A 15310-nucleotide genomic window follows, 5' to 3' on the forward strand; every position below is an offset into this window, starting at 1 on the left:
ATTAGGATTCACAAGTGGCTTGTTCATCAAGTGATTTGTAAGCAAGCTAAGACAAAAGACCAGTGGGCATAGAATTCAGATTTTAATAGCTTACTCTCCAAGTGTTATTTTTATGTGTGTGCACAGAATACACGCTCACTCATGCCTTAGCATTCCCAGCTCTCAGCTGGTGAATGGATTCAATGGTGACTTGTCAGTCCTTGTCACTCTCTGGGAAAAACGTAGGCAGCATGGACAACTTTGTACTTTGGATGAAATGGCATTTCATGTGCAATTATGGAATGTGTTACTTCAGCTGGAAGGTCTCCTTTGGCTGGAAGGATGTACTGCATTGCACTGGCAATCTACTTTTGGGATTTGAATGCTTATGTCTACATAGGTATTTTTTAAAATTTTATTGTTAGTTTCAGGTGTACAGAACAATGCAATAGTTATCCTTTTCACCCTCACAAAGTAACAACCCCCCTCCCCCCATCTATTGCCCTCCCACCCCTGATATCATGCTTATCTATTACAATTCCATTGACTCCATTCCCACACTCTACTCCACATCCTGTGACTATATGTATATATAATTGTAGTTGACATACAATATTATTCAACATCAGCTTCAGAAATACAGTGCAGTGGTCAGGCCTCTACACCAACTATGAAGTGGTCTCCCTAACAAGACAAGAGTCCATCTGGTCCCCTAAAAAATATTTACAACATTATTGATTATATTCCCCAGACTGTCTTTTCTATCCCTGAGGCCATATTGTAGTTACCAATTTGTATTGTCTCATCCCTTCCCCTTCGCCTTCATCCCCACCCTCTCCCAACTAGCAACCCTCAGTTTTTCCTCTGTGTCTCTGAGTCTATTTCTGTTTACATTTCTCATTTATTAAGTTTTTTAGAATCCACATATAAGTGAGATCATATGGTATTTGTCTTTCTCTGACTGACTTATTTCACTTAGCATAATGTTCTCTAGTTCCATCCATATTGTTGCAAATGGTTACATAGGTATTTTTTTAGTTTGGTCCTTTGAATCTTAATTTTGATTCTTATCATAGAGACACCATGCAAGTATCTGGGAGGAGTAATCTTACATAGTAATGGTGATGAAAAATTCTTAGTTCTCCTTTGTCAAATGTGTGTGTGTGTGTGTGTGTGTGTGTGTGTTAGTGCCTTGAGCATACACATATGGACACTTACAAATGTACACTTGAAAAAAAATTTTTGAGCACTTACTATGTGCCAGATCCAGTGCTAATTGCTGTCAATTCAAATTAATATACAAATACTTTAAAACTCACAATGAGGTCAGAGAGGTAGACAAATAAACAAGTACTATACAAAAACATAGGAACAGCCTCTTTGAGAGACAGGTGTGCATGGGAGAGGGTGCCATGGGAGGCTTTGTTTGAGCTGGGTCTTTTAATAAACTGATGACGAAGAAGAGAGGGTAATCCAGTCAGAGAAGAGTTCACACAAACTGTGGAAGGGCACGGCATTCCAGGGAACTGTGATATAATGCAGCATTAACATACACCGCTAAGTGGAGGAAGACAAAGCTGGTGAGAGAAGGAACAAATTTGGAAGTGTCTTGAACATCGTGTCAGAATCTGAACTTTATTCTGTAGGTATCTGAGAGGCTGACTCAAATTGGGCCATGATTTGTGGTTGCAAATGGTTATGTCAGTGATACCCTATTGAGTTACTCAGGAAAGGTGTACAAAGAAAGTATTACATATGTTATTCAAGCTACGCTATGTACCTCAGGGTTGCTCAGCCTCGTCATTATTCACTTTGGGGCCATGCAACTCTTTGTCCCATGCACCACAGCGTGTCTAGCAGTGTCCCTGTCCTCTGCCTTCTACATGCTAGTAGCACCTGACCCCCCAGATGTGACAACTGAAAATGACTCTAGATGCCAAATGTCTCCTGGGGGACAAAACTGCTCCAAACTGAGAAGTGCTAGTGTACCCATTGTGGCAGGTACTATACTAGAAAATTCTTCCAGAGACAAAGTAAAAATATAGAGGGAGTTGGAGAGAAGGGGGTAAAAAAGCCTTTTAGCATAATCTGCAGCAGCTAGGCCAGTCTGCTTTCCCAGATCACTTTAAAGAACTCAAAAGCTGTTTCTGCCAAGTTAACAGGTCACCTTATTCCTGGCTGTCAGCCTGAGGCCACATGAGACCCAGCCATCTACTCTGAGGAACTTCCTTTGGACAATTGCATTAAGTAAGTAAAATCTGGTATGTTTTGGCATCCAGCTGAGGAAAATTGGTTGTCATAGGTGATTTTACAGGAAGCATGACAAGATCAAATACCTTTTCAAGAACATAACTCTAGTGATTGTGTGGCATATGTACTGGGAGGAGAAGGGATGAGAGGTGAGGACCAGAAAGCTCAGTAAGGAGGCTGCTCCTACACTCCAGGTAAAAAGTGATGGAGACTTGACTGAGGTAGTGACAGTACTAATGAGCATGATGGGGCCACCTCAGGAGACACTTCTGAGTAGAACTGACAGGATTTGCTGGCTGATTAGATGTAAAGTGAAGTTAGTAACTGAGGATGATTCCATGGTTCTGGCCTTGGACAGTGGTTGCTCTCAAATGTTATTGACCATCAGGAATAGAGAAGGACCAGATTCAGTTTGGTCCCTTTTGCCTTATTGATCTATGATATAATAAAACGATTTTCTAAATCATTATAAGAGTAGCCATTATAGTTACAACTAATTTATAAATTCAGAGCCATTATAATCACTATTCATTCTTACTGACTTCATAGTATCCCCTATTAGTTCCTTTGGGGAAAAAGAATGAGAATATTTGTGTCTTGCCCTACAGAACTTCTGATTAAATTGAGGGGGAAAGACACACCTATAAACAAATCAAATTATAATACAAAACAAGACTATCAAAGATGGTCCAAATAAATGTCAAGGGTGTTTCTGGCAATGAGTTTTGTGAGCTCAAAAAAGGGCACGAGCAGAAACACACATCTAGAGCTTAATTTGGATTGAGGTAGACTTTTAAGGATACAGACAAGTTGACACTGAAAGAGTGTATGGTGGATTCTATCTCTTAAACAGCAGTTCTCAAAATATGGTCTGGTGACCCCCAGGGATACTCCAGACAATTCAGGGGAAGGGGGTGGTGGTTCTTTGAGGTCAAAACTATTTTCTTTTTTTTAAAAAAAAAAGATTTTATTATGGAATTGGGGAAGGGGTACAGCATTGGGGAATCGGGGAAGGGGAACAGACAAGTTGCTGTCCTTTTGTTCTTCTGTCTAGTTGTGGAGGACGTTGCTTCACTGGCCCATGTTGGTATTATCATTGCGCTCTCCCCTGGTGAGGCAGATCGGTCGCTGGCCACTGGATGGACACTCACGGTGGCCCTTGGCAGCTCACGCTGGCTGCCAGTCACTCATGGTAGCTTTATGGCAGCCCACTGCAGCCCACTGCAGCCTATGCCATCGCCAGCGACTCAAGGCAGCCCAGCTCCAGGTCGAGCAGTTGTTCACCATCTTATCTGTAGAGGGCACAGCATCACTGGCCCTCATGTGGGATCTGAACCAGGGCCCTGCTGCTCAGAGCTGGCGTCCCAAGCCAGCTCTTAACCAACGTTCCACTTGGCCGGCCCAAAACCATTTTCACAATGATATCAAGATTTAATTTACATTGTTCTCTCTCATTCTCTCACACATTTACACAAGAGTTTTTTAGAGGCTATATGATAAGTGGTGTCATTACTCTGACAGCTAATGGAATGTGTCCTTGTATATTATTGAGTTTAAAATTTTTCTCTGTTTTAATTTCTAACATGGTAAACAATCAATCTATATGTAACCCACACAAACATAAGGCTCTTTGGAGCATCAAAATGTTTTAAAAGTGTAAATGGGTCTCGAGGCTAAAAGTTGAGCACCACTGCCCTGGATAGTCTAGTGAAAGGCATAGATGACTACGGCTGACCTAAGCTGTAACATGCCATCTCAGTAACCCACAATGCCTTGCTCTAGGCCTTTTCATACTGTTGGCGCATACATCTGCTTTGTTGCTGGTAATTTAGCTTCACTATAGATCTGAAGTCACTGTTCTGTCTCTTCATTTTACTTTTTGTTGCTGATGGAAAGTGACTCTGCTCCAAGTTTCCTCAATTTTATGTCTCCAAACTGTGAGCTGGTGTCACAGGCCTGAAGACTTCAATCAGAAACACAGCCTATATCTTTTAAAATTCTACATATGGACTTATAATATTTTTTAAGTATCTAAATTAAATTAGATCCCATTATCCTTCCAAACAAGACAAAAACCTTAGAACAATGCAACGTTCCTCAAAACTACCTACCTTCCACCTCAACTAATACTCATGTTATTATCTAGAATCTTAGTTCCAACTTGTTTTAAAGACCAAAAGCAGTAGTATTACAGTTATATTACTGTACTACAGATTTGTACTTGTGAGAATCTGATGGTCATAAGTTTCCAGAGTGTCTGTCTATCTGAAAGTATTATTTCATCTTTACTCTTGAATAATAATCTGGTTGGATACAGCAAGTAGTACATATCTGGTTGCACCCTTGGGTAATTGGTCAAATGATTTTTGTCCCTGTTTACAAACCAGCAAACAGGTTTTGGCCTCCTGCTTCACGTGGGGAGCCCAGTCCCAGCTTCCTGCCACATGCAGGGGGTGTTGGGTCCCAGTCCCAACAGATGTTAAGACTTTAGCTTTGGTGGCCTATCCACTCTTAGCCGCCTGTGGGCTGTGCAACTTTAGCCCCTGATAACCACTGGGTTTTCCTTTCTATTTCTAATTCCCCAAGATTTTCCTTTTCTGTTTTAGATTATGGCTATATATTTTTATATTAAACATACATTTACTGCTTAATATGTTTACATAATTCTTATGTATTTGGAGAATAGTGATGTTTCTGCATGTGTTCCACCCACCATCTTGACCTAGAAGTCTGAGCCCATATTCTCATAATGGAGCTGAGGGATATATGTGCCATGGGCCAGAAAAACTAAATCTTTTTGATGTACCAAAGCAGGCATAAAATGCAAAGCACCAATTCAGGTTTTGTTAAAGATCCTAAATTAGAGCTAAGCAATGCTGTATTCAGATTTGTTACTGCAAATTAAACAGAACTATCTCATTCAGGTTGATGGTCACATAGGTTAATCAAAAATTTCCTTTCAGAAATGCAGCCCCCAAGACTCTATGTAATTTAAATAGATTTTAGATTCATGCAGAGTGAGGATAGCAGTTTCAATATTTAATTCTTACTTCGTAAACTTTGAAGGCTACAAACACATCCTTTTCAAATTGTGAATACTCTTCATATTGGAAACAACTCACTAAAGGAAACTTGGAGTTGCTAGGTAACTTGGTGCCTGTGGAAGGCTTCTGATAAAATGTATTTAAATCAGATTTCTTGGAGAAGATGGGCAAACTGAAGTGGAAAATAAATTCAAATGATCTGATATTGGCTTTTCATACTAAGACGACGATCTTCTTGCAGTTAAAGCTCACGCAAATGTTTTTACCTGGGCAGGTGTAAGGTGGCCTTGCTACGGAGAGCATCATATCTCATTCCCTGGAACATGCAGCCATCTGAGCTTTATGAGCTGAATTCTTTGCAGAAACTGGGGAAGATCCCTGAAGAATGAACATTATGTGGAAAAGGGTCTTTAAACGGGTCTGCTTTCTTTGTCTCTTCACTGGGTCCATTCTTTTCCTATACTATTAAAGGACCTAGTTGGGGTGGCCTCTTTAGTTCTTCCAGATCTGAATAATAAAATCAAATGGTCAACGTGGGGCTGAGCTGCTGGGCCGTGAATCAACTAAGCTAGAATCTAGTCTGAAATAGTTAGAAATCAGAAGAAACTGTGACTTTATGCAAGGAATATATATATACTATAATGTAGCTATGAGTATCACCCAAGAATTGAATTGCTCTTACTTGAACTTACATAGGTCAAGAATGAAAACAAGCCGCCAGTTATTTCTCAATATTTTTTTGTATGAGATTAGAAGTATTTGGGGGCAAGCAATGGAGACAGTGGGGTTATACATAATCGTCCATGAGGAATTCTTCAGAAATCTTTTTCTGAAAGAGAAACTTCAGTCACCATATAACCCACAAGAGTCACTTCATTATTCAATTCTCTATCACCTTTTAGAGTTATTAAATTTGCACACACACACATGATTCAATGAAAATGATTCAAAAGCAATCTGATAGTTAACTTACCAGTTCTGGAAACAAGTCATTAAGGATTCCCACATTCCTGGAAAGGATGCCCCAGAGAAGTGCTATCACCTTTCTGACGACATGCACGTAAAGCACAGATGAAATAAGAAAAGCAAAGTGATTCTCAAACCCAACCACGTGTGTCTCTTGTCACTCCACTGTGAGAATTTTCACCATGAGAATAAGAAAAGGGCCCTCCAGGGAGAGGAGACAGCCATGGGAACAGCATGTCACAGAACTGCAGTTAAGAGAAATGGCTCGTGTTGGGTGGCTACTGCCTGGCAGGTGCTGTACTAGGTTCTTCACCAGTGTTTTTTTTACTTAGTTATCACAGCAAACCTACCCAGAAGATATTATTTTTTCCCATTTTATAGGGGACAAAACTGAGGTCCCAAGGGGTTAGTGACTTAAAAAGAGGTCACATAGCTCATGAATGGCAGAGCCAGGTTCAGAAGCAAGCCTGACTAATTTCAAAGCCAAGGCTACTTCCTTGGGAGATGCAGGGTCCTTGGGAGCGAGTGGGGTAACAGGCACTCTCATACACAGCGAATGAGAGTGTACATTGGTTCAACTTTTTAAAAAGAAATTTAGCAACGTCTGTCAAAATGTTCAGTGTACCGGCCATAAGCTTCAGCAAAAGTATCTTCTGGGACTCTTCTAGAGATACACTTTCACAAAAACACCATGATATATGTATAAAGGTGTTCATACCAGCATGGTGTGTCATAGAGAAAAACTGGAAACATAAGTATCCATTAATAGAAGATCAGTTAGATAATTTCTGGTAACAACCACACAATAGAATACTCTGCACTCATTAAAAAGAATGAAGTAAATCTATGCAAACACATGAAAAGATATTCTCCATATTGTTCAATTAAAAAAGTGAGTTGCACAAGAGCACGTACTTTGTGTGTGGTGGGAGCACAATCCTCTTTGAAAAGGGGGGAAAGTCTAAAAGCAGACATCGTGCGTTACTGTCAATGGTGAGCGTGGAGGGAGGGAAATGAATGTGGTTCTTCGTAGAGCAGGAAGGGAAACTTTTACTTTTCACGTGTACCATTATAAACATTTTTTTCTAATAAGCAAGTATGACTTTCACAATAAAAAAAAATTTTAAAGAAAGCCCTTTTTGAACTTAGACAATAATGGAAGGTTTTTATAACACAAAAATGAAGTGGGTCAGGATCTGTTGGAGAATAAAAGGAAAGCAGATGATGATTAAGGAGCTAATGATTGCCAAAGGTCATTTATGTCTTCACGCTAATTGCCAAGGCAGATCCACAAAGAACTTCAGCATCGGAAAAGAGTGCACCTTGCAGGCAGAAGACCAAAAACGAAACTCTTCGTGATATTTCGGATAACTTGTCAAACCAACATCTAAATGCTTTGGTATTCTCTCAAATGGAACCTTGAACACATTTTTCCATTCATACAAAGCATGAGCAGTATAAGGGAAGCTCAGTAGGCAGCTCAGGTAGGAAGAGAAGTCTTCCCCCGCAAACTTGGCTGCAGATAACCTTTCTATTCCCAGGAAGCATGGGGGTGCATCACCGACAGCTGTAGCTCTTTCTGCATGGAAATATTCTTCCTCTGATGTGAGGGCAGATTGCATTTGCCTGGCTAATCCGGCCATACACTGGAGAAATGAGAAAAAGCCCAGGCTACCCATATGTGCTATAGATTCCAAAAGGAGATGAGCCTTTTTGCCACTGCTTTCTCTGATAATGTCAACATGGCCATTATTGTTTCATTAGTTTTCTTTGCTCTAAGGCTAAAAGGAATTTCTGCTGAGTGCATATCTCTGAGATGCTTCAGACATCTCAGTGCACTTTTTGCAGAAGACATGCCTGAATACTGTTTTCTGAACTTGGTTGCATGGAAATAACGGTTTACCTGTTATCTCCTAACTGCCCAGTGTTTCCTGGTCTTATTATTTTGTTCTGTGGCTGTTAAAGCCATTGTTTATATTTTCCCCAATAAAAATGATAGTTTATATTTATAAGGGCTTATTATGAGGAAGGCACTGTTTTAAATGTTTTATACAAATTAATTAATTTAATCCTCATAATAAGTCTATGAAGTCCAGGAAGTAGGTACTGTTATTACCTCCATTTGACAGATGAGAAAACTAAAGATTGAGGGGGTTAAGGGACTTAGCCAAGCAGTAGAACTAGCATTCAGAGCTAACCTGTTTCACTCCGAAGCATGTTTATTTAACCACATGCTTTACTGAATCATAACAAAAATGACAGTCTATCATGTAGGAGGCAGCAGGACAAGAAATGTATCTAAACCAAGAGAATCCATGTACTCTCAGCAGCCTGGGTATCTCTTTCCTGTTCTTGACTCCCACTCTTCTCCAGGGAATTCTCAATTCAGCTCCCTCAGAGGGACCCTTTACCCAGAACCTTCAACTTCTCCCTCAGCCATGCCTCAAGGCTCTAGCTCCTTTCCTACCAACTGGAGCCCACATTGATCTCTTCCCTCTTCCTCTGCTGACAACTTTTGCTTTTGTTGGCAGCACCACACAATTAGCACATATTTTAAAATATCCTATCATCTAATTATCTGAAATACATAATTTAACACTTTCTTGCAATCATGCTTAGCTCCTTAGGTTTTGAGAGTATGTTAGACACCTTTTAGGCTTTGCCTCATATCCTCTCAGCCCACCTTTTATTCCAACTTTTGCTGCCGCAACCAGATGTATCCAGGATCCTGTCTCAGCTGGACCATGAAACTTTTATGCTTTCTAGCATGAGCTTCTCGGGTGACCTGACTGGATATCTATAGGAACCTGCTTAGCACTCACACATATACAAAGCTAGGCATTCAGAGGGATTAATAATGCCCTTTGGGCAACCCTTGACTAATAAGGATGGAAACTGGTAGGTAGAGCTGCTTTTCTCCTGCCCTTTGGGCAGACAATTCTGAGACACATTCTAAATAGGCCACAGTGATGACCAGCTTGATAATGTCCATTTTTGTAGACTTTCTCTTTAAGGAAGTTTGGGAAAGAGGCATATGGATGGACCTATAAGGAAAGGCATAAAGAGTGAAGATTATTGATTCTCATGTTAATGCCCATGAGCATCCTTCACAGTGAATCAATAGAGTGTCAACAATCAAGAAGAGATGATGACCTGTCTTCTGGATGTCAGTGAGCCTCTCTCCATGGCCACACCAGTACACGTGAAATGGGTTCATGAATGGCCTGGCCATGGTGACAGGGGTAGAGATGAGGTGTGGACACAACAGTATCAACTCCCTTTCACCAAGGCTGATATAGCTCCTGCCATGGCAGAACATACATCCTGCCAGCAGCACAGACTGGCACACATAAGTCACCATCCTTAAGGAGAATAACGAGTCAATTGGTGACAAGTTGATTACATCAGACCTAATTCCATTACTGGAACTGACTTTGGGTGTGGCTTTGCCTTCCTTGACCTCCATGCTGTTGCCAACATCTGAGGACTTGTAGAATGCATTACTGATATTGGGTCCCACACAATATTGCCTGAGACTAAGGGACCCATGTGATGGTAAGAAAGGGTATGATGATGTGCACATGGCCGTGGGATTGATTGGTATTACAATGTACTTCATCGCCCAGAGGTAACTAGCCTATTCAAATACTGGAATGGCCCATTACAGTCTCAGTTAAAGTGCTGGTTTGGGCATAACACCCTATGGGGTTGGATGCCTTCTCCAGCAGGCAGTATGTACACAGACCCAACAGTGCTGATTCTCTAGTAGCGAGAATATGTGGGTCTAGGAATCAATGGGTAGAAATAGGACTAGTTGCTTTCACCATCATTCTCAGTAACCCACTTGTGAAATTTTTATTAATGGCAGTTTACTCTAATTACTAGGAGGCACTAGGGTTGTACTACACAGTGGAAGTAATAGGGCAGAAGGGAGTGTTTCCAGGATCCAAGAATTGAATGGGGCATCTCTTGGTGATAACTTCATGCCTGATTATAACTGTAAATGGGAACTGCAGCAACCGTAGTCCAAAGGGATTAAAGCAACTCAGACCCCTTGGGATGCAGGTCTGAACCATCACACTCAGAAAGCAACCTAGACCAGCTGAGGTTTTGGCAAAGAGTGAGGGAAATATTGAATGAGTGGCAGAAGATGAAGTTGATAAATATCAATTATGGCTTTGGAACCAGTTGTAGGGGTGGGGAATGGGGCTCATTATATTCAACTTCCTATATTTTCTTGAAGGCTCTGTAAAGACAAATAAAGCAGATTAAGGGGATAAAAAATAGCAAGGTGGGGTGACTATTTATAAAAAATGGTCAGGGAAGCTTTCTCTGATTATGTGACATTTGGGCAGAAACCTAAATAAAGTAAAGGAGCAAGCCATATGGGTCCACAAGGAAGAACATTCCAGACAGAGAAAGTAGCAAGTCCAGGAATCTGCTTGGTGTGTTTGAGGAGGCTAGTATGCTGGAGGAGAATGAGCAAAGGGGAGTGGAAAGAGATGGATCAAGAGCCCAGACCATGAAGGCCTCTGGAATGAGGACTTTGGATTTCATTCTGTGAGACAGACAGCCATCAGCATATTTTGAGAAGACGACATGATATACCTTACATTATATAGAGCTTCCAGGTGCTCTGTGAATTGGCTGGAGGAGGTCAAGAATGGGTGCAGGGAGACCGGTTAAAGACTACTGCAACAGAGTGTTTGAATCTCATTTAAGATGGGTTTTCTGGGTACACAGAACAAAGGCATGGGGTTGCTGAACATTGGAACTTGGATTAAGAGTGGTGTTCTTCGGGGCTGACTTTAAGCTACTCCTTAGGAAAAAAGCCAACTCTTCTACTTCTTACAATTTTTTATAATTGTAAACACAGCCCAATTGTATAAATTGTATAACACAGCCCAATGGGTCTAGTGGTGAAGGATTAGAAGATGCCTGTGATTTTGTGATTAAAACACCTATTTAGTCCTTGTTAAAAATGCATAGAAACCATGTCTCTCCATTGAAAAACATGTGATATGTAGTTCCCAAGATCAAGCCTATCATTTTAATATAGATACCCTGACCCCATGCCAGAAAGTATGCTCCTCACTACTTACCCATCTTCTCTTTTAATTCTCATAACAACCTGGAAGATGAAGTTACTCTGTGCAGGTTTACAGATGAAAAAACAGAGACTTGGGGTGGGAGTAGGAGGGGTTGAATAAGTTGCCAATGGTCATTAATGAGTAAGGGACAGAGCTCTTAATTTGAATCAAGGGCTGGTTCTAGAGCCCATACTCAACAATGACGACTCTGAACTACCCACCATAGAGAACTCTGGGGAATGCTCACATTCTTTGGTGGCCTAATCTTATTTTTATGATCTTTCAGATTCTTCTGATTATGAAAAATAACGAAGATTGCCAGGAAGAGTTAAGTTAAAATTTTTTCTTTGCCTGGAAGGACATAAGTAAGGTAGTAATTCTATTTGTTTATTAAGATTCCCTAAGTTAGAATGATCCTTTTGCTCCTGGAAAACCATTTGATCCAATGATAAGAAGGGTAGACATTTCATTCTGAGCTCCTTTTATAATGTCTGTTGCAGTTATGCTGCTCTGCGACTTCCCCCCCCCACCCCAGAAAGCCATTCTACTGCCTTATTCTTACTTAAAAAATTCATTAGCATAGTTGCATCACAGAAGAAGGAAAAACAAAATCCAAGATGGTAAAGTATATAAACACTGTGCTTGCCGCATCCCGTGAACACATCAAAATTACAACTAAATTATAGAACAATCAACCTGGAGAACCATCAGAAGTCTAGCTGAACAGAAGTTTTATAACTAAGGAAATAAAGAAGAAGCCATGTTGAGACTGGTAGGAGGGGCGGAGACACGAAACAGGCTGACTCCAACCTCTGTGTGGCAGATGAGACTGGGAGGGATATCTCAGCCCCTAAGGTTCCCCATGGAGGAACAAGGGACCCCAGTTCCACACCAGCCTCCCCAGCCCAGAGTACTAGTGCCAGGAAGAGGAGCCCCCACAACACCTGGCGGTGAAAAACAGTGGGGATTCCCACCATCTGAGTGGGACAGAAGGCTGTGGGAAACCCAGACATCCTCTTAAAGGGACCACACAGGCACTCACCCTGGGTTCCAGGAGAGGGACAGTGACTGGGGACGTCGGAGACATATGGGGAGAGGCTGAGTTATATAACTTCAGGGTGAGGACTAGAGGAACAGTCGCTATTTACCCTGTGTGGGGTCTTGCTCCCAAGCAGCTGGCAGGCAAGCAGGCGCCATCTTTCCTGTGTTGAGCCCGCCCCCACAGGCCAAATCTGAATCTGATTGGCCTGGTGAGTTCTGCTGCTCCACCATGCTGACTCACTGAGACCCTGCCTCACCTGACTTGCTTACCGAGGCTTTGTCAGTGGCTGAACCTTATGGGAGCCAGCAGGTGGCAGCAGGCCTTGGCATGTCTTGGCTGCCCCAGACCCAGTACTGGTGGTAGCCATTTTTGGCTCACAGCGTGGTTTCTCCCACATACCTCCAGATACAGCATAGGCAGCAACCAACCACAGATCACTTTGTAGCTTCTCCTAGGTACTCCCCGGCCAGTCACAGGCAGTGGCTGACCTGGGCCTGCCCCAGAACCCCTCCCAAAAGGCCCCAGAACCCACATACTTAGAGGTTGCCTTCAGATCACAGCAGAACACCACCCAATTAGCACACACAAATGATACACACAAAGGGCAGTCACAACAGGCACCAGAGCCCACTGGAGTGAATCGCAGTCCATAAGCTGTGGACATGGCCAAACCCCACAGTCAGTCAGCCTAAGGTCAATCCCACCCACTGACACCCAAGAGCAATACAGTCTCAACTACAACAGAAGGATACACAACCCACATTAGGGACAGTCTTGGGGCACCCAGTTCAGGTGAACAGGGAGACTGTGCCACGGGGTCCCACAGGGTACCTTCTACATAAAGCCACCTGGCCAAGACTGGTGGAACATAGCAGATCTACCTGATACATAAAAACAAACAGACAGGCAGCCAAAATGAGGAAACAAAGAAATACATCCCAAATGAAAAAATAGGAAAAAACTCCAGAAACAGAACTAAACAAAATAGAGACAAGCAGCCTATCATAGACAGAGTTCAAAACAATGGTTATAAGGATACTCAAGGAACTTAGTGAGAACTTCAACAAAGAGATAGCAAGCATAAAATAGGACATAGGAACCATAAAAAAGAACCAGTCAGAAGTGAACAGTACAATAACTGAAATGAAGAATATACTAGAAGGAATCACCAGCAGACTAGATGAAGCAGAGGATCAAATCGGTGATTTGGAAGAAAAGATAGCAGAAAACACCCAATCAGAGCAGCAAAAAGAAAAAAGAATAAAAATTAAAAAAAGAGGATAGTTTAAGAGACCTCTAGGACAAGAACAATCATAACAACATTCACATCATAGGGGTACCAGAAGGAGAAGGGAGAAATCAAGGGATTGAAAATCTATTTGAAGAAATAATGACAAAACTTTCCTAACCTGGTGAAGGAAATAGACATAGAAGCCCAGGAAGTGCAGAGAGTCCCAACCAAGGTGAATCCAAACAGGCCCACACCAAGACACATTATAATTAGAATGGCAAAGGTTAAAAACAAAGAGAGAATCCTAAAAGCAGCAAGAGAAAAGCAGTTAGTTACCTACAAAGGAACTCCAATAAGACTACCAGCTGATTTCTCAACAGAAAATTTTCACCACTAAATATTCAAAGTGGTGAAAAGCAAGAACCTACAACTAAGATTACTCTACTCAGCAAAGCTATCATTTAAATTCAAAGGACAAATAAAGAGCTTCCCAAACAAGAAAAAACTAAAGGAGTTCATCACCACCAAACCAGAATTACAGGGAATGTTAGAGGGACTTCTTTAAGGTGGAAAAAAAAAAGATAAAAAATGAATAATAAAATGGCAATAACTACTTATCTATCAACATTTGCTTTGAATGTAAGTGGACTAAATGCTCCAATCCAAAACATAGGGTATGGTACTGGCATACAAACAGGCACATAGATCAATGGAACAGAATAGAGAGCTCAGAAAAAAATCCATGCATATATGGACAGTTAGTCTATGACAATGGAAGCAAGAATTTATATTGGGGTAAAGATAGTCTATTCAATAAATGGTACTGGGAAAATTGGACTGACACATGCAAAAAAATGAAACTGGACCAACTCCTTACGCCATATACAAGAACAAATTCAAAATGGATTAAAGACTTAAATGTAAGACCTGAAATCATAAAACTTCTAGAAGAAAATATAGGGACTAAATTTGCAGACATTACCCTGAGCAATATTTTTACTGATACATCCCTGCTGGCAAGGGAAATAAAAGAAAAAATGAATATGGGACTACATCAAACTTAAAAGTTTTTTTCACAACAAAAGAAACCATCAATAAAACAAAAAAGAAGCCTATTGAATGGGAGAAGATATTTGTCAACGAGATATCTGATAAGGGGTTAATATCCAAAATTTATAAAACACTCATGCCACTCAACACCAAAAAAAACGAACAACCCAATTAAAAAATGGGCAGAGGATATGAAGAGACATTACTCTAAACAGGACATACAGATGGCCAACAGGCACATGAAAAAAAATGTTCAACCTCACTAATCATTAGAGAAATGCAAATAAAAAACACAATAAGGTAACACCTTACCCTGGTCAGAATGGCTATCATCAATAAATCAACAAACAAGTGCTGGCGAGGTTGTGGAGAAAAGGGAACCCTGGCGCACTGTTGATGGGATTGCAGATTAGTGCAGCCACTATGGAAATCAGTATGGAGGTATCTCAAAAAACTGAAAATGGAACTACCTTATGACCCGGCAATTCCATTCTTAGGTATATATCCAGAAAAACCCAAGACACTAATTCAAAAAAATATATGCACCCCTATGTTCATTGCAACGCTATTCACAATAGCCAAGACTTGGAAACAATCGAAATGCCCATCGGTAGACAACTGGATTAAGAAACTACAGTACTTTCACACAATGGAGTAT

Source organism: Hipposideros armiger, unplaced genomic scaffold (genome assembly GCF_001890085.2).
Source record: "Hipposideros armiger isolate ML-2016 unplaced genomic scaffold, ASM189008v1 scaffold_361, whole genome shotgun sequence".
Taxonomy (NCBI): Eukaryota; Metazoa; Chordata; class Mammalia; order Chiroptera; family Hipposideridae; genus Hipposideros; species Hipposideros armiger.